The 21,260-nt window shown below is 44.8% G+C and overlaps 2 protein-coding genes across 2 annotated transcripts in view; one reads left to right on the top strand and one right to left on the bottom strand.

Moving 5' to 3' along the window:
* Positions 1-10,073, bottom strand: part of LOC147092943 (RILP-like protein 2) — a 42,787-nt gene extending 32,714 nt beyond the window's left edge. The window contains exon 1 of the mRNA XM_085976269.1: positions 9,976-10,073. The gene's annotated coding sequence lies outside the window, so the exon portion shown is untranslated. The remainder of the gene's footprint in view (positions 1-9,975) is intronic.
* The window catches only part of LOC147092941 (ADP-ribose glycohydrolase MACROD1-like), a 1,295,420-nt gene that overhangs the window by 37,938 nt on the left and 1,236,222 nt on the right, over positions 1-21,260 (top strand). The gene's annotated exons all lie outside the window — the stretch shown is intronic.

Below are 21,260 nucleotides of genomic sequence, written 5' to 3'. Positions count from 1 at the left end.
AACTGAGCCACGGCTGACTGCATATATCACAAAAGAGCTAAAGCTGCTGATGGCCTCCTCTATGTAAGTTATAAAGAGTCGAGTGCCATCTTTGAGATTTCGGCACTACTTGGGGGATGCGAGCTAGTTGGGGTGTGAACAGAGGTCCTCACCAGCCCTGCATAATGCTGCTTGCCCTAAACAGTTTCTTCATGTGATGCTCAGCAACCTACTGCATTGCCCTCTCCGCTGCACTCTTATCGCCTTTATCATACATAGAAACATAGAAGATAGGAGCAGGAATAGGCCATTCGGCCCCTCGAGCCTGTTCCGCCATTTAATGAGATCATGGCTGATCATCCAAACTCATTACCCGGTCCCTGCTTTCTCCCCATATCCCTTGATCCCTTTAGCTTTAAGAAATATATCTAACTCCTTCTTGAATATATTTAATGAATTGGCCTCAACTGCCTTGTGTGGTAGAGAATTCCACAGGTTCACCACTCTTTGGGTGAAGAAATTCCTCCTCATCTCTGTCCTAAATGGCTTACCCCTTATCTTTAGACTGTGACCCCTGGTTCTGGACTCGCCCGCCATCGGGAACATCCTTCCTGCATCTACTCTGTCTAGTCCTGCTAGAATTTTATAAGTTTCAATGAGATCCCCTCTCATTCTTCTAAACTCCAGCTAATATAAACCCAATCGACCCAATCTCTCCTCATACGTCATTCCTGCCATCCCAGGTTATCAGCCTGGTGAATCTTCGCTGCACTCCCTCCATGGCAAGAACATCCTTCCTCAGATAAGGCGACCAAAACTGCACACAATACTCAAGGTGTGGTCTCACCAAGGCCCTGTACAACTGCAGCAAGACATCCTTGTTCCTGTACTCGAATCCTCTCGCTATGAAGGCCAGCATACCATTTGCCTTCTTAACCGCCTGCTGCACCTGCATGCTTACCTTCAGCGACTGGTGCACAAGGACATCCAGGTCTCGTTGCATTTCCCCTTCTCCCAATCTATTGCTGTTCAGATAATAATCTGCCTTCCTGTTTTTGCCACCAAAGTGGATAACCTCGCATTTATCCACATTGGGCAGATGCATGGCAGATGCAGTATAATCATCCAACCTGTCCAAATCATACTGGAGTTTCTCGGCATCCTCCTCACAGCACACACGCCCACCCAGCTTTGTGTCGTCTGCAAACTTGGAGATATTACATCTAGTTCCCTCGTCTAGATCATCATTAATATATATTGTGAATAGCTGGGGTCCTAGGACCGATCCCTGCGGTACCCCACTGGTCACTGCCTGCCACTCGGAAAAAGACCCGTTTATTCCAACTCTTTGCTTTCTGTCTGCCAACCAGTTCTCTATCCAAGTCAGTACCTTGCCCCCAATACCTTTAGTCTTTGTTCCTTTTTATACCAAGGCTTCTTAAAAACTGTTTTCAGTGGTTGTGTTTGCTGGAGAAAGTTCAGAGCATGCAGTTACTGATTACCCTTTTTATACCTAGGCTTCTTAAAAACTTCCATATCTGCATTCTCACAAAGCTCTAGTGTCCACCTTCACTGATTGTGCCTCCCACTCCCACCCCACAGCTCATATAATGACCAAAAGGTGAACACGTGACCCCACAGTCATAGGGCAGCCATTTTAGTCACAGAGTCAGCAGGTAATGTCGCCATACAAAATTTCAAATTGAAGCATTAATTAAAAAGTTAGTCATCTGATGTAAAATCACTCCACTATAAAATAATAAATTTAATACAATTTAGTGCAAAATTCCAAATTATATTAAATATATATATTTAATTTTCAGTCCTCTGGGACTGATTCATTTTTAATTCTGATCATGGTTTAAGATTAAGGACCAGATAATTCCAATTTATATTCAGGAGGTTGGCTCTGAATGCAGATGAAGGGTTATGATTCTCTGGCTCTGACCTACCCCCTTGTCAACTGTTTTCAGTGGTTGTGTTTGCTGGAGAAAGTTCAGAGCATGCAGTTACTGATTACCCTGAGTAATGAACAGTAAAAGATAAATCAGGTTTGGAAGATCGCAACTGTTTCTTTGAGTTCAGATCCAATCTTCTGACAAATAAATTCTTATTTTGAAGACGTCCAGAATTAAAAAATAAGGGGGAAAAATTCAGTTGTTTGAGCCTCCCGTTAGTGCCTTAAGAGGGCGCCAATTGGGGCGCAAAGCAACTAGCGCCCGGGCGTGGTGATGTTTGCCGCTCGCGAAATTAACTAGACATTTTGCGGCGGCGCTAAACACTACTGCCACGATCTCCTGCGCCGGCAGATTGTGACGTCAGTCGAGTGCGCAATGCCCTGTTATCACCCCGGACCGGATATTGAGTGGCACCCCCTGCCTTACCGCCTGCCGCAAGCAACGACAGGTTGAGGGGAGTGTTATGCTGTCAGAAAGGGACTGGGGGAGCGCTATTTAAAGGCGACCGCTTCCTGCCTTTTTTTCTCGGTGACATTTTTGCACCACGCATTCTGAGAGAGAGAGACTTCTGGAGAGATTCAACGCTGTGTGAAGGAGTTTTGGGTACTGAGCAGCACTTTGCAGGTTCATTTTGATTTGCCCTTCCTTGCTTCGCCAGCGATCTGAGGTAGCGCCTTGTTCCTCGGCCTTTGTGCCTTAAGACAGGTGTGAAGCGCCTGATTTAGCGCTCCAATCACCTCCAGGGGCGATAAAAGCCAAGTTTGCTGTCGGAGGTGATAATTGGTGCCAGGCGCTAAACTTTGCTCACGGCCGATAACGGCGCCCCAAACGGGGCGATACTGAATTTTTCCCCCTAAGAATCTGAGCGGTGAGATTGTGTGGAGTCAATAGATTTATTTAAATAATTTTTGATTTTTATATATTAATTAATTCAGTTTAATTTCTTGAAACTTGTCCCATCAGGTTTAAGGCACTTTTTAAAATTAATTAATAGAACATTTTCAGTTCAGGGAATTACCTAGATGCCTCAGCTGAATTGATAATTTGTCGGGTATGTCCGCCCCCCAGTCTTGCCTTTTTCCACTTTTATCCCTACTTCCCTGAAGCCACTGACTCCTGTTGGTGTATAGCGTATAGTTCCAGGATACCAGCCCTCTGGTACCTTATTCAAGTCGCTGTTCCTCATGTGTGAACTTAGCTAGTGAGGCTGTTTGACAGTAGGGGGCATCACAGCTGAACTCGATCATGTTCGTGCATGCGGATATCTGAGCTGGTGTTACAGAACAGCGAACAGGAATGGGAATCCCGGACAGTTTTTCCGCTCTTGACCCTGGCCCAGAGTCACAGAGGTGAATTGTAGCATCCGCTCTGCAATCTCAGCACTGACTGGGAATAAAAAATCTTGCTTGTGCTGATTTAATTCAGGATTGTGGTAGGTACGTGACACTGGTCTGAGTGTCCCTGGGTTAGGAAAGGGAAAATTCAGACATGGTTCTCGCTCCTGAATGCTTTACTGTGATCTCCTTCCCTAAGCTGAGGCACTGAGACCAATTGTGTCACCAGCACAGGGACCAGGGATTGAACTTGGGGCCCTCTTGATTGGTTCAGTAGCAATGTGCGATGTGGTACCAACCTTTGAGACCTCGCCTCATAGTTTTCAAAAGTCATCTGAAGTAGATTGGAAAAATTAAAGGGATGTTGAAGTTAATCGTAGTTCTTTCGAAAAACTTATGGGAGGAAGGCAACCTCTTCATTAGAATGAGAAACCAGCAAGAACCTGAGATGGGTGAATAAGATAATGGAGGGAACAAAACCTGAAAAGTACCGCAAATGGGATAGAGGGTGGTGAATCTTTGGAATTCTCTACCCCAGAGGGCTGTGGAGGCTCAGTCGTTGGGTATATTCAAGACAGAGAGCGATAGATTTTTGAATATTAAGGGAATCAAGGGATAGGAGGATAGTGCAGGCAAGTGGAGTTGAGGTAGAAGATCAGCCATGATCTCATTGAATGGCGGAGCAGGCTCGAGGGGCCGAATGGCCGACTCCTGCTCCTATTTCTTATGTTCTTATGTAGAAACACGGAGGGCATGCTGGAAAACGTGGTCTGTGAGAAAGGGTACCCAGAGAAGAGAAATGGACAATGGATGCTGGGCAAAATTGGAATAAAAAGAAAAATGGCAAATGCTGAAATAAAAACAGCAAAGCTGGAAACTGAAAGCATTTCAATCTGTCTTAAACTAGCTCCCATCTGAAACATTGATCGATCTCTCTCTCTCTTTCAGATGCTGACTGACTTATTAATTTCCAACATTTTCTGTTGGATAAGATTCAAACTGATAAATAGAGTTGAAGTACATAGATATTTCTGTGGAACTCTGCTACCCTGACCAGAAATAATGTAATAATTGCTCTCGGTACTGTCACAGAAAAGAGAAATTGTGAGCAGTAATGAATACGAATTACACTATTTCATTAATTTTGCTATCAGTTGCAACATCCATCACTGTTTGTCTCGACTCAACACCATTTGTCAGATCTTCAGTTTCAGTATTCTGTGGCTGTACCAATCTATTACTGCCCGTCAAGGTAGCAGATTTTCCGAGAAAGGGTGGCTCAGTCAGTGTTTTCACCATCCTTTTTAATTGTGAGGGTGACATTGTTTTTCTTTCCAAACCACGTGGTCAAGAGGCTGATTGGGCAATCTGCTCCCAGAACTCCTCCTGCGCTGCTCTAAAACTGGTCACTCCGAGGTCCACAAAAGCAACGCCTAGGATGACCATGTCTTGAATTTTACTCTCCTTTCCTGCAGCAAAGCAACGAGCCTCTCCTGGGCACCTTAACCGAGGAATTCTGTAGTGCTCTACAATCCATGTAACCCAGGGCTGCCAACTCATTCAATTGGAGTGAAACTTTAAAAAATCTTAATTTTAAAAATCTTAATCTTAAATCTCCGTAAACTTGAGGTCATCCAAAACTCTGCTGCCCGTGTCCTAACTCGCACCAAGCCTCGTTCACCCATCACCCCCCCTGTGCTCACTGACCTACATTGGCTCCCGGTTAAGCAACGCCTTGATTTTAAAATTCTCACCCTTGTTTTCAAATCGCTCCATGGCCTCACCCCTCCCTATCTCTAATCTCCTCCAGCCCCACAACCCTCCGAGATATCTGCGATCCTCCAATTCTGGCCTCTTGAGCATCCCTGATTTTAATCGCTGCACCATTGGTGGCCGTGCCTTCAGCTGCCTGGGCCCGAAGCTCTGAAATTCCCTCCCTAAACCTCTCCGCCTCTCTTTCCTCTTTTAAGACGCTCCTTAAAACTTACCTCTTTGACCAAGCATCTGTTGCAATATCTCCTTATGTGGCTCGGTGTCAAATTTTGTTTTATAATGCTCCTGTGAAGCGCCTTGGGACATTTTCTTACATTAAAGGCACTATATAAATACAAGTGGTTGGTTGTTAATATAAAAAGCTACACTATTTTGATGTACCTAACTCTGAAAAGTAAGTAACGACCCACATGTAACAGATTGAGCTGTTTTCCGCTTCCAGAATTGTCATTTTTATTTCAGATTTTCGCCCTTTGCGGGTTTTCCTTTTATTCCAATTCTGCTGAATACTGCCCAGCATCTTTTGCCCATTTCTCGTCTCTTCTCTGAATGCCCTTTCTCACAAACCATATTTTCCAGCATGCCCTCTATGTTTCTGTCCATGGAGCTGGGCCAGTCAGGAGGGAAATCGGGAAGTACTTTTTCACACAAAGGATAGTAGAAAACTGGAAAGCTCTCCCCAAAATACTGGGACAGTTGGAGCTTTCAAGACTGCGATAGATAGATTTTTTGTTAGGTAAGGGTATCAAGGGATATGAAGCGAAGATATGAAGTTGAGGTGCAGATCAGCCATGATCTAATTGAATGGCGGAGCAGGCTCGAGGGGCGAAATGGCCTCCTCCTGTTCCAAATGTTCCTATCCCATTTGCAGTCATTTCAGCTTTTTCGTCCTCCGTGTTTTCACCCCTCTCAGGTTCTTGTTGCTTTCTCGTGCTAACTGTAGAGGTTACCTTGCTTTCACGTCTCTCAAAAGGAATTTCAGCATCGGTTTCCTGTATGTCATCCGATCCCTACCCTTAACATCTGATCTAAAATATGCTTGACTGTAACAGTTTATTGGTCCCAACTTGAATCTCCGATTACCCAAATTCTTGTATTACTTTCTGTTCTGTTTATTACTATCTCGGTCGTCTTTTTTTTTTTAGCATAGTCTCTCTATGCTTCTCCTTTGGCGCCTGTCTCCAATCCTTTTCTCCTTTTTTGCATGCATTAATTTCAGAAATGTTTTGAATACGAATGTTACAAATTGCGGAAATACTGCCAATTGCCTGCTGGTGGCACTGTTGAACTGACCAAAAAAAGGCCAGTTCCCCTTGGCTGGCTCTGTGGTGTTTTTCTTTCCAAATTCTAAACCACCCTATTCTCGAGACCATTATTTTTGCAGTGATTTTAGAAATGCAAAATGTCAAGACACAAAATGTATCGAGGTCTGCCATAAATCATCACCTGTGTAAATGTAGAGTGAGGTGGTTGCACAGTAATTGGCATCCAGACTCCGAGTCCCTCACCATTTGGGGAAATTAAAGGCAGGTTCTGAGAAACAGGCTCTTTCAAGAGCGTTTCATTTTTATTAACGCTTTTATAGAAACATAGAAGTTAGGAGCAGGAGTAGGCCATTCGGCCCTTCGAGCCTGCTCCGCCATTCAACGAGATCATGGCTGATCATCCAAACCCTAGCACCCGGTCCCTACACCGACAGCCATCCCACCCAAGCCCTATCCCCGTAACCCCACGTATTTAATCCCCCCTAACACTGAGGGCCAATTTTTATCATGGCCAATCAACCTAACCCGCACATCTTTGGATTTAAAGATACTTTGCACAGTAGCCCAGGTCAGTTGCTCTGCAAGTAACGGCCCAGAAATACATGGAAAGAATAGAACCGTCTTGGGCCCTGTGCAGTCCATGTACACATACAGTGAGCTAGACATACAGACAGACGCATGCACACACACACACAGACACAGACAATCAGGAATATTTTTCTTTAAATAGTGAGTGCTGATGACCTCAACGTGTCACTTGGGATCATTCACTGAGACTTGCAGTATGAGCAAGAAGGAGTTAAATTAACATTGTTAGTGATGTCGGTAGAAAGGGAGGGGTCCTTCAGCTTAAACTATTTGCATTTTAGTAACTTCCCCCTGTTTCAGTATCTTATTTAACCGCCCCGCCCCCCACTACCACCAACTTGGTCTAAGGTTATTTGCGTTCAGTCACAATTTTTGGTAACTTTGTTTCGGAATGGATTTCTTGGTGGGAATTGGATTGAAGAGATCTGTGTTTTCATCTACTGCTTTATGTCTGTGATCTTTAATCAACTCTCACCATTATCTCAGTCCAGATTACTTTTTGAAAATGTTTGGTGCTCATCAAGTTGAGGGATGTTCGTGCTGAAAATCTTGCGGGGGGGCGGTGTGCGGGGAAATTACAAAGTTCTGGAAATTCACAGCAACATAGAATATTACAGCACAGAAGGAGGCCATTCGGCCCATTGTGTCTGTGCCGGCTCTTTGAAAGAGCTCTCCAATTAGTCCCACTCCGCCCCCTGTTCTATTGAATCTGCTTCCACCACCCTTTCAGGGAATGCATTGCAGATCAGAACAACTCGTGTAAAAAATGTTTCTCCTCATCTTCCCCTTGATCAACATCTGAAAGATAAAGTCAGTATGATGCTGTGGACCTCTTGTGCACTTTCATGATTTGCTATTTTTATTTCTTGGCTCCAGATGCGTGCGTGCGTGTGTGTGTGTCTCAAAAATGATAATTTGAAAATGATTATTCTATCCCAAGTTCCCACTCACTTTCTCTCGACTGTCATGTTTTGCCCATGGCCGCTAGACTTTATGCCGATGAATATTTTTGAGTCTGCGTGGATAGCTCCGGGACTATTTACAATACCTTTTTGTCATGTATTTTTCCATTTGATTTGTTAAGTGTTTTCACTGAACCGCTGAGACTATTACCCAATTCTCCTTTCCGCAATATGTCTGTAAATAGGTTTTGACATTTGTATTAAGCCTACAGTGTGCCAGATGCATGTGTCAAGCTCCCGTAGTTAAGGTAGTGAGTGGTTGCGATATCCAGACCAGGAATGACCCAGGTTCGATCAACAGACTGTGCTGCGTCAGCCGATCTAATCGGGGTGGCGGCGGTAGGTACATTACAACTGCCTTCTGCGTTGTGGTGCTAGTAAGAAATTCATCTAGGGTTCCTGCTTCTGGTATATTGACGCCTGTTACAGTCAAGTGAGACCTGATCTGACTTGGCTGTAATGCCCTTCTCCTTCCACCCCCACCCCGACCCAAAACACGGTAATCTGTCCTGCTGATGCTCATTGTCTCGGCTTACATATGAAAAATGATGACTTGGACAATGGCTGACTCCATGGAACCATAACCCAGAAAAAGAGGGGAAAAATTGACAGGAAAAGGATTTTTAAAGACTGAAGCTCATTTATTACCAGGGTCTTTTAGAGTTCTGTGGTACCGCAAAGCCAGTTTCTGTGACAGCTCGACCAAGTTCTGCAGAGAAAGAATGTGGATTCTGTCGTGGGTCGATCCAATTTGAGGCACATTACTATGTGGTCTACACATTTATATCTTAAAGATATTGTAACAGTGAAGAGTGGCAGGAAAATAACAAATAAGCTGCTGACAACCTCTGGGCAGCATATCATTACAATTGAAAAATAAAACAGACGGGATATTGACATAACATCATTTTGCGGAAAAAAGCAAACAAAAAACGTGTCAATTTTAATATGTATCCACTTATTACACCCACAAATTGCTAACACAATCCTTAGAACATTATCATAAAGGAAAAACATGTTCACTTAAAGATCATTTTCTTTCCAATCGTCTCCTTTTCCCAGCCCCTAAACTTGCTTTCCATTTCCTGCTTTTTTTCCAGTTCTGACGAAAGGTCTTCGACCTGAAACGCTAACTCTGTTTCTTTCTCCACGGAAGCTGCCTGGCCTGCTGAGTTTTTCCAGCGTTTTCTGTTGTTATTTCGGCTTCTCTTCCTACCCTCACAATCCCCCAAGAATCGATCCTTGTCCCCCTCCTCTTCCTCATCTGCATGCTGCCCCTTGGCAACTTCATCCAAAGGCATGGGTGAGTTGAGCTTCTGACCCCCTATCCTCTCCGTTATAAAGACCGCCTACTTCCACCTCTTAACATTGCCCACTTTAGCGCCTACCTCAGCCCATCGGCTGCTGAAACTCCAATCCGTGCTTTTTTTCACCTCCAGACTCAACTATTCCAATGCCCCCCCGGCCGGCCTCCCACCCTCTCATGTTCTGTAAACCTCACCTCAACCAAAACTCGGCTGTCCGTATCCTATCCTGCAACAAATCCCGTTCACCCGTCACTCCTTGCAGACCTACGTTGGCTCCCTGTCCCCAATGCCACCAATTTAAAATTCTCAGCTTCACGTTTAACTCCCTTCATGGCCTTGCTCCTCTCTCTCTCTGGAGCCTCCTCCAACTCCCCCAGAACTCTCCATTTCTCTGACATTGGCTTCTTGTGCATGCCCCCTCTCTTTGCCCCACCATTGCTGTCTGTGCCATCAGCCCTCTAGGTTCCATGCTCTGAATTAGTCTCCCTAAACCACTCTGCCTCTCCACCTTTTAAAACCCTCCTGAAAACCCACCTTTTTGACCAAGCTTTTGCTCACCCCTCCTAATATCTCATTCTCTGCCTTGGCGTACAGCTTTGTCTGATTATGCCTCTGTGAAACACCTTGGGACCTATTTTCTATGTTTTTTTTTAGAGCACGACACAAGAAAAAAGTATTAAAAATAAACTTAAATGGTATATTAAATCACATATATAACAGATCTGTAGGAAGTTAAGTTAAATAACAACTTGCATTTATATAGCGCCTTTAACGTAGTAAAACGTCCCTTAATTTAAAAAAAAAAGTACCTTTAGCAGTAGAATGGTAATCTTTAGTAGATGGTGCTGTTCATGAACGGTTATTGTTGTAAGTCCTGCAGAGCAATAGTGGAACTGTATCCGAGAGCTGGCCTTTTATATGCTCCCCAGAGCTTGTCAACGCCTTGATTATTTTCCCTCTGTTCTTTGCTGTGCTGCCATCTGATTGGTTCATGGATATCAAGTGCTAGTTTGAAGTGCAGACAAAGCAGTTCTACAACCCAGTGGCCATTTTGAGTTCTTTATTTTATTAAAGGTAAAAATGGGTTTTCCATTGTGGGGGGGTGCAGTTGGTAGAACGTCTGCAGTTAGTTTGGCAAGCAATGCTGCAGAATTGCAGAGCACTAGGGGGTTCTTGTTATTGTTCCAAGTAAGATTAGACAAGGAAGGATGTTCTTGCCACGGAGGGAGTGCAGCGAAGATTCACCAGACTGACATCTGGGATGGCAGGAATGACGTATGAGGAGAGATTGGGTCGATTAGGCTTATATTCACTAGAGTTTAGAAGAATGAGAGGGGATCTCATTGAAACTTATAACATTCTAACAGGACTGGACAGACTAGATGCAGGAAGGCTGTTCCCGATGGCGGGGGAGTCCAGAACCAGGGGTCACAGTCTAAGGATAAGGGGTAAGCCATTTAGGACAGAGATGAGGAGGAATTTCTTCACCCAGAGAGTGGTGAACCTGTGGAATTCTCTACCACAGAAGACAGTTGAGGCCAATTCATTAAATATATTCAAGAAGGAGTTGGATATATTTCTTAAGGCTAAAGGGATCAAGGGATATGGGGAGAAAGCAGGGACAGGGTACTGAATTTGGATGATCAGCCATGATCGCATTGAATGGCAGAGCAGGCTCGAGGGGCCGAATGGCCTACTCCTCCTATCTTCTATGTTTCTGTGTAACACGTCAGGTTGAAATGGGAAACAGGAAGATACTGATCAAATGAGGCTATACGTATCTCTCCACAGTTGCTGTCTGACCTGCTGAGTATTTCCAGCATTTTCTGTTTATGTTTCAGATTTCCAGCATCCGCAGTATTGTGCATTTGTATTGGGCTATAAGTATCGCTGGGTTGAAATCCATACCTGTCACGGTCTCTTATCCTTAACTCATTCTTTCCCAGGACCTCAAAACTGTGAAATTCCTTAGTTCGCTCAGTCATCCCTTCATCCTGCAGTTCATGACCAACTTTGCAGAGGATAGTAAAATAGGAGGCATAGTAAATAACTTTGAGGACCGAAGAAAGCTTCAAGCAGATGGTGGAATGGGACAAAAAGTGGTAGATGGAATTTAATATCAGTAAATGTGAGGTGGTACATTTTGGTTTAAAAAAAGAAGTAATGTACTTCGAATGGGAGAAAGCTGGGTGATGTGGAAGAGCAGAGGAATTTGGGATTTCTATGGATAAGGCCATAAAAAAGCTGATGGAATACTGGGTTTTATGGCAACAGGTATAGAATGTAAAAATCAAGATGTAATGCTAAATCTATATACATTTTTAGCAAAATGAGGGTTGGAGTACTCTGTGCATGTTTTGGGCTCCTTATTATAGGAAGGATGTTGAGGCAATAGAGAGGGTTTGGTGCAGACTCACTCGGATGCTGCCTAGTATGAGGAAATACAAATATGCATGACTTTGGGGCTGTTTTCTTTAGGACAGTGGAGATTATGAGGCGGATATGAAGCCAGTGGAACAAAGCAGATAGAAACTGACCATTTCCAGTGATTGAGGAGGTGAAACGTTTTTTTTACGCAGAGGGTTGCGAGGCTGTGGAATGTCGGTGATTGAAGCAGTGACCTATTTCAAAGTTTACAAATTAGGTTAGATATGTGGTTGAAGGACCCCGGACCCACTTACCTGTGGGCCGGTGTGACGCCAGCAGCGGCCCGAGCACGCACTCCTCTTCGCCGACAGGCTCTCATCGCCTCGCCGGCTGCGTTGAAATGATGCTCAATAGCGGTGGAGCACCGGGCCTCACCATTCAGGCACAGGGAGTGTACTCTGCACCCCAAATTTCTGGCCCATAACATTGCAAAGTGTGTGTGTGGGGGGCGGGGGGGGGGGGGGCGGTAAAAAGGAAAATCTGAAATATTAAAATTAAATTGTGATAGTAGGACAAAGTAATACAGGTTTAAACTAGTAAAACGTAAATTTACTATGGATGTCAGGAAATTATTCTTCACACAAGGAGTGATCAACACAAGGAATGGACTCCGAGATGGAGTAGTGGAGTTGAAAACTACAGTTGTACAGGGCTTTGGTGAGACCACACCTGGAATACTGTGCACAGTTTTGGTTTCCTTATCTAAAGAAGGATATACTTGCCTTAGAGGTGGTGCAACAAAGGTTCACTAGATTGATCCCTGGGATGAGAGGGTTGTCCTATGAGGAGAGATTGAGTAGATTGGGCCTATACTCTCGCTGGAGTTTAGAAGAATGAGAGGTGATCACATTGAAACATAGAAGATTCTGAAGGGGATTGACAGGGTAGATGCTGAGAGGTTTGTAGTGCATGTGCTTTAAGTCAGAACTACTTTTTACAGCTCCTGTATACTGTAGTACCGGCAGTGACCACACCGGTGTATAAGCTGTGCGCATGCCTCTGTACCCCAGTCTAGAGATTACCCTCCTCCAGTAAAGACCTGTTATTTGTTTATGTACAGCATCCGTGTAATTATTTATCCACTGAACCACGGATCTAACAGTGGCGACGAGTGTTGATGCGAATCTACCTGCAACATAAAAAAAAAAAAATAGTCGAGTCCAGGGACACGGGCGTCGACCGCGAGCAACCGCCCAGCAGTCAGGCAGAGATCCAACTTCGCTGGGGAGGCTGTGGAGAGCCGGGCTTGGTTCCCCAGCCACAACGAGCAGTAAGAGACCGACGACAGGTCCAGAGCAGACCTTTCCCGAGCAGCGGCGGCTGGAGCCGACCGACGGCAGAGAGAGAGGGCCGGGCAGCGTCGACGGGGTAAGAAAGAGGGTGAAGAGAGCAGGGCGCAGCCGGGGGTTGATCACCGAGCTGCGTCGAGGAAAAATACTGCAAACCGGAGAGAGAGAGGGTAAGAAACAGCCGGGTTCTAGACTGAGCGGCGTCGACAAATATCAAGAGAAGAACGCGCAGAGCACAGCCAGGGATCACGGGCTGATCAGGGTCTGCGGGGCGGGGCGAAGCAAGGGGAGACGCCATTGAGCCGCGGAGAAGCAGGGAAAGCGCGGGAGACGCCATTTTGTGCCAGCGGAAGGGGAAGCGCGGGAGGCGCCATTGGTGATAACGCACAACCAAGGATGCCGAAGAGTGGCAGTATCTCTACGTTCGACAATGAAGTCGAAGATTGGGCGACATATGTGGAACGTATTGAGGTGTACTGCAGGCGAATGAAGTGCCAGATGCTAATAAAGCACTGGTTCTGTTAAATTCCATGGGTGCAAAAACTTATGGGTTACTGCGAAATCTAATAACCCCAGAGAAGCCGGTAAACAAGAATTTTGAAAGCATAGTAGAAATCCTACAGGACCACTTAAACCCCACACCGCTGCTGATAGCAGAACGATTTAAGTTCCATAAAAGGAACCAACACAAAGACGAAAGCAATGCTGAGTACCTAACGGAACTGCGCAAGCTATTGAAATACTGCCAGTTTGGAGCGGGACTAGCAGACACGTTAAGGGACAAGTTTGTGTGTGGGCTACAAAGTGAAGGAACCCAGAAACGGCTTCTATCAGAAAAGGACCTTACGCTGGACAAAGCTTTCAGTATGGCAGTATCACACGAAGCAGCCGCAAGGGGCGCTGCAGAGATACAACGGAGACCGCAAGAATATGGCACCAACGAAATGACCTATGGAACAGGGAAGTGCTATCGCTGCGGCAGAACAACACATGACCAGAAAGATTGTTGGTTCAAGGACCAAGTGTGCAGACAGTGTGGGAAAGCAGGACACATAGCAAGAGTCTGCAGGTCTGGGAAGAAAACCAACAGTAAGAAATCTCCACAGGAGAAGTACAAAAAGGTACACCAGGTGATGGACAGTGGTTCAGACGAACAGAAAAGTGACACAGACTCCGGAAGCAAGGAGCTGGGTTGTCTGAAACTACATAATGTAACCGAAATGGAGGATCACCAGACTATCTGGGTTACACTCAAGATAGACGGAGTCCAAGTGGAAATGGAATTGGACACAGGGTCAGCTCTAACAGTCATAAATCAAAGAGACTACAAGCAGCTATTTTCACACATACCCTTGAAAGCTACAGAGATTGTCTTGAAGACGTATACGGGGCAAAAAGTCTACCCCAAAGGAAAAATAAGGGTGAAAGTGACATATAAAGGTCAGGAAATACCTAAAATGGATATATATGTATTGCCAAATGGAGGACCACCACTGCTAGGACGTGAATGGATCCGGAAGATACATTTAGATTGGCATTCCATACAGGCACTGAAGGTGGAGGCCAAAAAGGATGACGACGTCACACCTGGACGACTGTCAAAAATGCTAACTGACGCAAAAGAAGTGTTCCAGGAGGGACTAGGAACACTAAAAGGAATAACAGCAACAATTAAAATAGAGGATAATGCAAGCCCAAAGTTTCTGAAGGCCAGACCAGTGCCTTATGCGATCAGACCAGCGGTTGAAGCAGAGCTGGAAGGGTTGGAACGTTCAGGAGTACTGTCCAAAGTGAACTGGAGCGAGTGGGCTACATCCATCGTTCCTGTAATGAAGAGGTCGTTGAGTAATACGCCTGGGGAACCAAAGAAGGTCCGCATCTGTGGGGATTTTAAGGTAACAGTGAACCTAGTCCTTCACACGGTGCAATATCCGCTTCCACGAATTGAGGATATTTTCGCCTCACTATCTGGTGGTAAACGCTTCACCAAAATTGATCTAGCCCAGGCGTACTTGCAAATGGAGGTAGAAGAAGCTTCGAAACATTACCTTACGATCAACACTCATAAAGGTCTCTATCAATACAACCGGCTGGTGTTTGGAGTAGCCTCGCCTCCGGCTATCTGGCAAAGGGCGATGGATCAGGTCCTGCAAGGGATTCCAGGGACCCAGTGTTATTTGGACGACATCTTGGTCACGGGCGAAAATGACGGTGATCACCTCGCTAACTTGGAGAAGGTGCTCGCCAGATTAAAGGAATATGGGCTACGAGCTAATCGCTACAAGTGCGAGTTTTTCCAGAAACAGATCTCATATTGCGGCCACGTCATCGATGAAGAGGGGTTACATAAGTCCCCTGACAAGATAGAGGCAGTAGTCAAGGCTCCAGCACCGGAAAATGTGTCACAACTGAGGTCGTTCCTCGGGCTGGTAAACTATTACCACAAGTTCTTACCAAATTTGTCTACGGTATTACACCCGCTGAACACCCTACTGCAAACAGGGGTACCATGGAAGTGGGATGACGAACGTAGACGGGCTTTCCAGAAGTGTAAAGAATTGATCACATCAAAAGAGGTGTTGGCCCATTTCAACCCAGCACTACCAATTCGTTTGGCATGTGATGCATCACCCTACGGCATTGGAGTGGTGCTGTTGCACAAATTCCCAGACGGGCTGGAGAGGCCAGTAGCCTTTGTGTCTCGGTCACTAACCTCAGCCGAGCGCAACTACGCCCAGATTGACAGGGAGGCCCTCAACCTAGTATGGGGAGTAAAAAAATTCAACCTTGCTGACTGACCACCAACCACTTGTCTCCATCTTTAATCCTAAGAAGGGCGTGCCAGTAATGACTGCACAGCGGTTACCAAGATGGTCCCTGTTTCTAGGGGCGAATCAATATGAAATAGAATATAAAGGCACGAGACAGCATGGGAACGCTGATGGGCTATCGTGCCTGCCACTGCCTACTGTGGAGGAAGCACCAGCAGTGGACCCTATCGAGATATTTTATTCATCGATAATTGAACGATTGCCAGTAACAAACGCGGATATAGAGAAGGAGACCCGCAATGATCCGACGCTGTCACGGGTATATGAATTGACGGTGAGGGGATGGCCAACACATGGCGACTCACTGTTGCCAGCATTCTCATCCAGAAGAGAACAGCTGTCAGTATGCCAGGGGACAGTGATGTGTGGATCCAGAGTGGTGATTCCACCCAAGTTAAGGGAGAGAGTGCTAAATGAGCTACATGAAGGTCATCTGGGGGGAGTGAAAATGAAAAGCCTAGCTAGGGCTTATGTGTGGTGGCCGGGAATCGATCAACAAATCGAAGACCTAACTAAGAGCTGCTTAGGATGCCAGAAGGTCCAAAATGCACCACCACATGCCCCTCTACACCCATGGGAGTGGCCCTCCTCTCCATGGCAACGGGTGCATATTGATTTTGCTGGTCCATTCATGGACTCAATGTTCTTAATAGCAGTGGATGCTCATTCGAAGTGGCCTGAGGTGATAAAGATGTCTTCAACCACTACAGAGAAAACGATTGCAGTCCTACGGACCATATTTGCCAGAAACGGGTTGCCAGAGCAGATCTGCTCTGATAATGGACCACAGTTTGTGTCCGACGAGTTCCAAAAATTCATGAAAAGGAATGGGGTAAGGCATTACACATCCGCCCCGTATCATCCAGCCACCAATGGATTGGCTGAGAGGTTCGTACAAACCTTTAAGAAGGCGATAAAGGCCATGTGCGACGATGAAATTCCACTACAGCATAAGATAGACAATTTCTTATTAGCCTACCGAAACGCGACACATGCAGTTACCAACCAGACCCCGGCCATGATGTTCTTTAACCGAAGGTTGAGATCTCGTCTGGACTTGCTCAGACCAAATGTGCGAAGAAATGTTGAGGACAAACAATTCCAGCACATCAACGAGAAGCCGACAAGGAGCTTCAATGTAGGGCAACCAGTCTTGGCCCGTGACTATCGAACAGAGAAATGGCAACCCGGAACGATATGTACAAGGCAGGGGCCATTAATGTACACAGTGGATGTCGGGGAGAACATTGTGAGACACCACGTCGATCAGATCTTAGCGTCACAGGAATGCGTCAACCGCATGTCTCGAGTACCTGGGGATGAACCCGACATACCGGTAGCATCTACTTCAGACCCCGTAGCAGTGGAACCCGATGAAAGGGGGTCAGAATCGCCTCTGCACCAAGAACAAGAACCTCCGGAAAGGCGCTATCCCGAAAGGGTCAGGAAGCCGCCCCAAAGACTGAATCTATAAATGGACTTTTGTTATTGAATGTACATGTAAAAATGTAATTGTTATTTGAATATTAAGGGGATATTATTAATCTAAAAAGGGAGGAATTGTAGTGTATGTGCTTTAAGTCAGAACTACTTTTTACAGCTCCTGTATACTGTAGTACCGGCAGTGACCACACCGGTATATAAGCTGTGCGCATGCCTCTGTACCCCAGTCTAGAGATTACCCTCCTCCAGTAAAGACCTGTTATTTGTTTATGTACAGCATCCGTGTAATTATTTATCCACTGAACCACGGATCTAACAAGGTTGTTTCCCCTGGCTGGAGAGTCTAGAACCAGGGGTCACAGTCTCAGGATAAGGGGTCGGCCATTTAAGACTGAGATGAGGAATTTCTTCACTCAGAGAGTGGTGAATCTTTGGAATTCTCTGCCCCAGAGGGCTGTGGAGGCTCAGTCGTTGAGTATATTCAAGGCTGAGATCGATAGATTTTTGGACTCTAGGGGAATCAAGGGATATGGGGATTGGGCGGGAAAGTGGAGTTGAGGTAGAAGATCAGCCATGATCTTATTGAATGGCGAAGCAGGCTGGAAGGGCCGTATGGCCGACTCCTGCTCCTATTTCTCATGTTCTTATGTTCTTAAAACCTTGGAATCGTTTAAGAAATAATTGGATACCATAATTAGGTGACTTTAGGGTCTTTCTAGCTGGATGAATTAAGATGCTTCAAAAGGCCCTTCTCATGTATAATTATCTTGTAATTCACTGTGAGCTTTTCCCTAAGTGAAGGAAAGAGAGAAACACGGGGACCAGAAGGGAAAAAAAAGGATAAACCGCAATAATTAGTCGGCTGAGAGGGCAGGCAGGCAACGTGTTTCTGTTGATGGGGGTTTCATTTCCTCCCTGCTTCGGTGGAAAACGCAAAAGAAAGCGATGTGGATTGACGTCCTTAGATTTTGTTTTCTCTGCCATTCTGTGGGGAAGTGTCAGATTTTTCCAGTGATACGGCTGAAATTGAGAATTGGCCCATTAGAGGAACCATGATTGCCAACATCAGTACATAAATTTGCTTTTTTGTTTCAAAGGCAGAATTACATTCAGTCATGGGCAACGCAGATTTTCTGTATGTGTGATTTATCTTTTAATATCAGCTTCAAAGTTTACTTATCTGGATGATGAATCATGGCACTTATAAGATCACAAGGCATGTTATGCTGATGATGCATTGACTATGCTTATTTCACATTGTAACTTGAAATTTAATCTCTGATTTGTCTTGCTTCATCAGTTCCCTATCCTTGCATCTCCGTCCCTGATCCAAGCCAGTTTTAACCTTTTTTATCTAAGTGCAAAGAAGGTACTAATCTAAATGAACTGGACCGTGCTTCTAATTGAACAGAAACTAGAATTTCCAGTTCATTTGTACTAAAGGGAAGGTTAAGTGAGTGTTTGCTGCATTCTCACTTGAAGGGAAGTTATTGTGCATTGTGGGGGGAAGGAATTAATTCTTGTGTGGCTGGTTCATGGGGACGTTCCTGCTCTGAAAATTGCATTTGGGAGTTGCTAAAACGGTTTGGAAAAAAAACCTAAAATGGGACTTAAGATGAAAGGAACATTAATTTATATCCCAGATCTGGAGGCATTTTAGTAGACTAATATACCACTATCACAGCAGCCTCTAAATAAGTAATTTCTTCCTCGAAGTCATGAAAAAACAGGTCCTGGGCAAATAAAAGCTCCCTCATTCGTTGCTGAGTTGGGCATGGTTTTAAAAAAAATTGCTGATGGCAAACTGTGAAGGATTAAAAGTTCAGGGGACCTTGGACCTATAGTCCTATGAGCCGGGTTCAATTGGTTGAATTTGAGAAAAGGGTTGTAGCAAAATAATGGGCATGACGGGGCTAATGCTATACAGATGGTTAACGATGTGATGGCTATTGAGGGGACTGAAAGACTAAGTGCAGATGTCACTGCATTTAAAACCCTTTTAATTAAAAAAAAATGCAGTGGGTTACGCACAATGAACTGAGAGTGCGTTCAGCTTCAGCACATCACAACAAAGTCCCCTCTTCCGGTGTCACTCAGGATTTATTGGACCCCCCTACTCTTTAACAATGTGTGCGGCTGACTTTAACAGGCATGTATCTGTAGTTATACTAGAAGGCCTTTGTAAGAAGACAAAGTAACTGTTTTGCCTATTACAGTCTATTTAGAAAGTGTCCCTTTTTTTTTACAGTTAATTGTACTTTTAACAATTTTTCCTCTCGAATTTGTTGAACTTTTTAATTATAACGAGTACTGCAAACCTTATTTAAATTTTTCTCATTGGCAAATAGAAAAAAAATAACATTAAAATAAAATGTGGATAACTTGTAAATTAGTTCACTGAATTTTTGACATGAAAATTCATTTGATGCCTATTTTTCATTATCGCCCAAAAGGAACTATTTTCTTGGGGTGGGGTGGGAGGAGGAGAGGGGAGTGGTGTTGGATAAGAGATGCAGAGATACTTGAAATACAAATGCTTAAAATATGCAATCCTTTAGTACAAGTAACAAGTTATTTGCTATTTTGGTTAAAATGATTTCCAACAGTAGTGTGTTTCTCTTCGAACTGTGTTTATGAGTCAGTTTGGCATGGAGAATAATTCTGACTGTTGGGCCGTAGTAAGAACTTGATCGTATATGTGAGGGGCAACTAAAGGAGTGGATGACTGCTATCAGTCCATATAATAAAAACAGAAAATGCTGGAGATATTCAACAGGTCAGGCAGCATCTGTGGAGAGAGAAACAGAGTTAATGTTTCAGCTCGATGACCTTTCGTCAGGTGTCGATTAATTGTGAAATTAAGTGATTAAAAATAAGGGAGATGAAATCATTTTTAAATGATCGCAACCCCAAGAGAATGGATCAAGGAACAGCAATTAAAATTTCATTCAGGGGCTGTGGGACAAAACTGGCATTTATTACCCATCCCTAATTGCCCTTGAGATGATGGTGAGCCACCTTGTTGAACCGCTGTAGTCTTTGTAGCGGTTTGTTACAATTGAGTGGCTTGCTAGGCCATTTCAGAGGGCAGTTAAGAGTCAAACACATTGCTGTAGGTCTGGAGATAGGCCAGACCAGGTAAGGTTTCCTTCCCTAAAGAACATTAGTGAACCAGATGGGTTTTTACAACAATCCGGTAGTCGCCATTACAGATTTACTTAATTAACAGCTGCTGTGGTGGGATTTGAACTCGCGTCTCCAGATCATTAGTCCAGGCCTTTGGATTACTAATCCAATAACATAACCACTATGCTACTGTACAGCTGTCGCACACTGTATAAAACCAACAAGTCATAATTGCACATGCTTAAAAATGCATGTACAAAATGGAACAAAACAAGAGGATAGGCCTACTTAGAGAGAATGATAGAAACTGTGAGACAGACAGAATAGAGGAGCCAAGAGTCAAGGAGAGAGTTACCCAGAGGGAGAGAGTCAGAAACCAAAATAACAACAGAAAATGCTGGAAATACTCAGCAGGCCAGGCAGCATCCGTGGAGAGAGAAACAGAGTTAATGTTTCAGAGTTCTGATGAAGGGTCCTGTTGTGTATGTACCTTTAAGAGAATAACTGGTCTCAGGCTGCAGTACCGGCAGTGACCACCCCTGTATAAAAGGCGCTAGAGAGCCTCTGTTTGTTAGTTTCGCTATTGACTTCCACCAGTAAAGACTTGTTTGTTTTCACTCCTGCTGGTCCGTGTCTCAATCATTCACGGACTTAACACTGGCGACGAATAAGAAACGAACTTACCTGCAACTCGGCAGCACCTCAGACGACGTTGTTGAAGGTCGGAGCCAGAAGAAAGAAAAAAAAAATAGAGTCCAAAGAAACTCGGGAAACGGGCGTCGACCGTCAATCATCGGTTTGAAAACTTGCAGGAGAGACTGTTCAGAGCCAGGCTGGGTTCCTCGGTCTGTGGTTTCCCAGCTAATCGGGCTGGTGGCAGGTAGTGCTCTGATCCTTCCTGGGCTGCGGCGGGCTGAAGCTCGATCGGGTGGCTTTTCAACGGGGCCGGGCAGCGAGTCGGGAAGCAAAGAGAGAGAG

Source organism: Somniosus microcephalus, unplaced genomic scaffold, assembly GCF_052327205.1.
Source record: "Somniosus microcephalus isolate GS21.2 unplaced genomic scaffold, FLI_Smic_1.0 unresolved_chr2, whole genome shotgun sequence".
Taxonomy (NCBI): Eukaryota; Metazoa; Chordata; class Chondrichthyes; order Squaliformes; family Somniosidae; genus Somniosus; species Somniosus microcephalus.
This window is presented reverse-complemented; position numbering and strand designations above follow the sequence as displayed.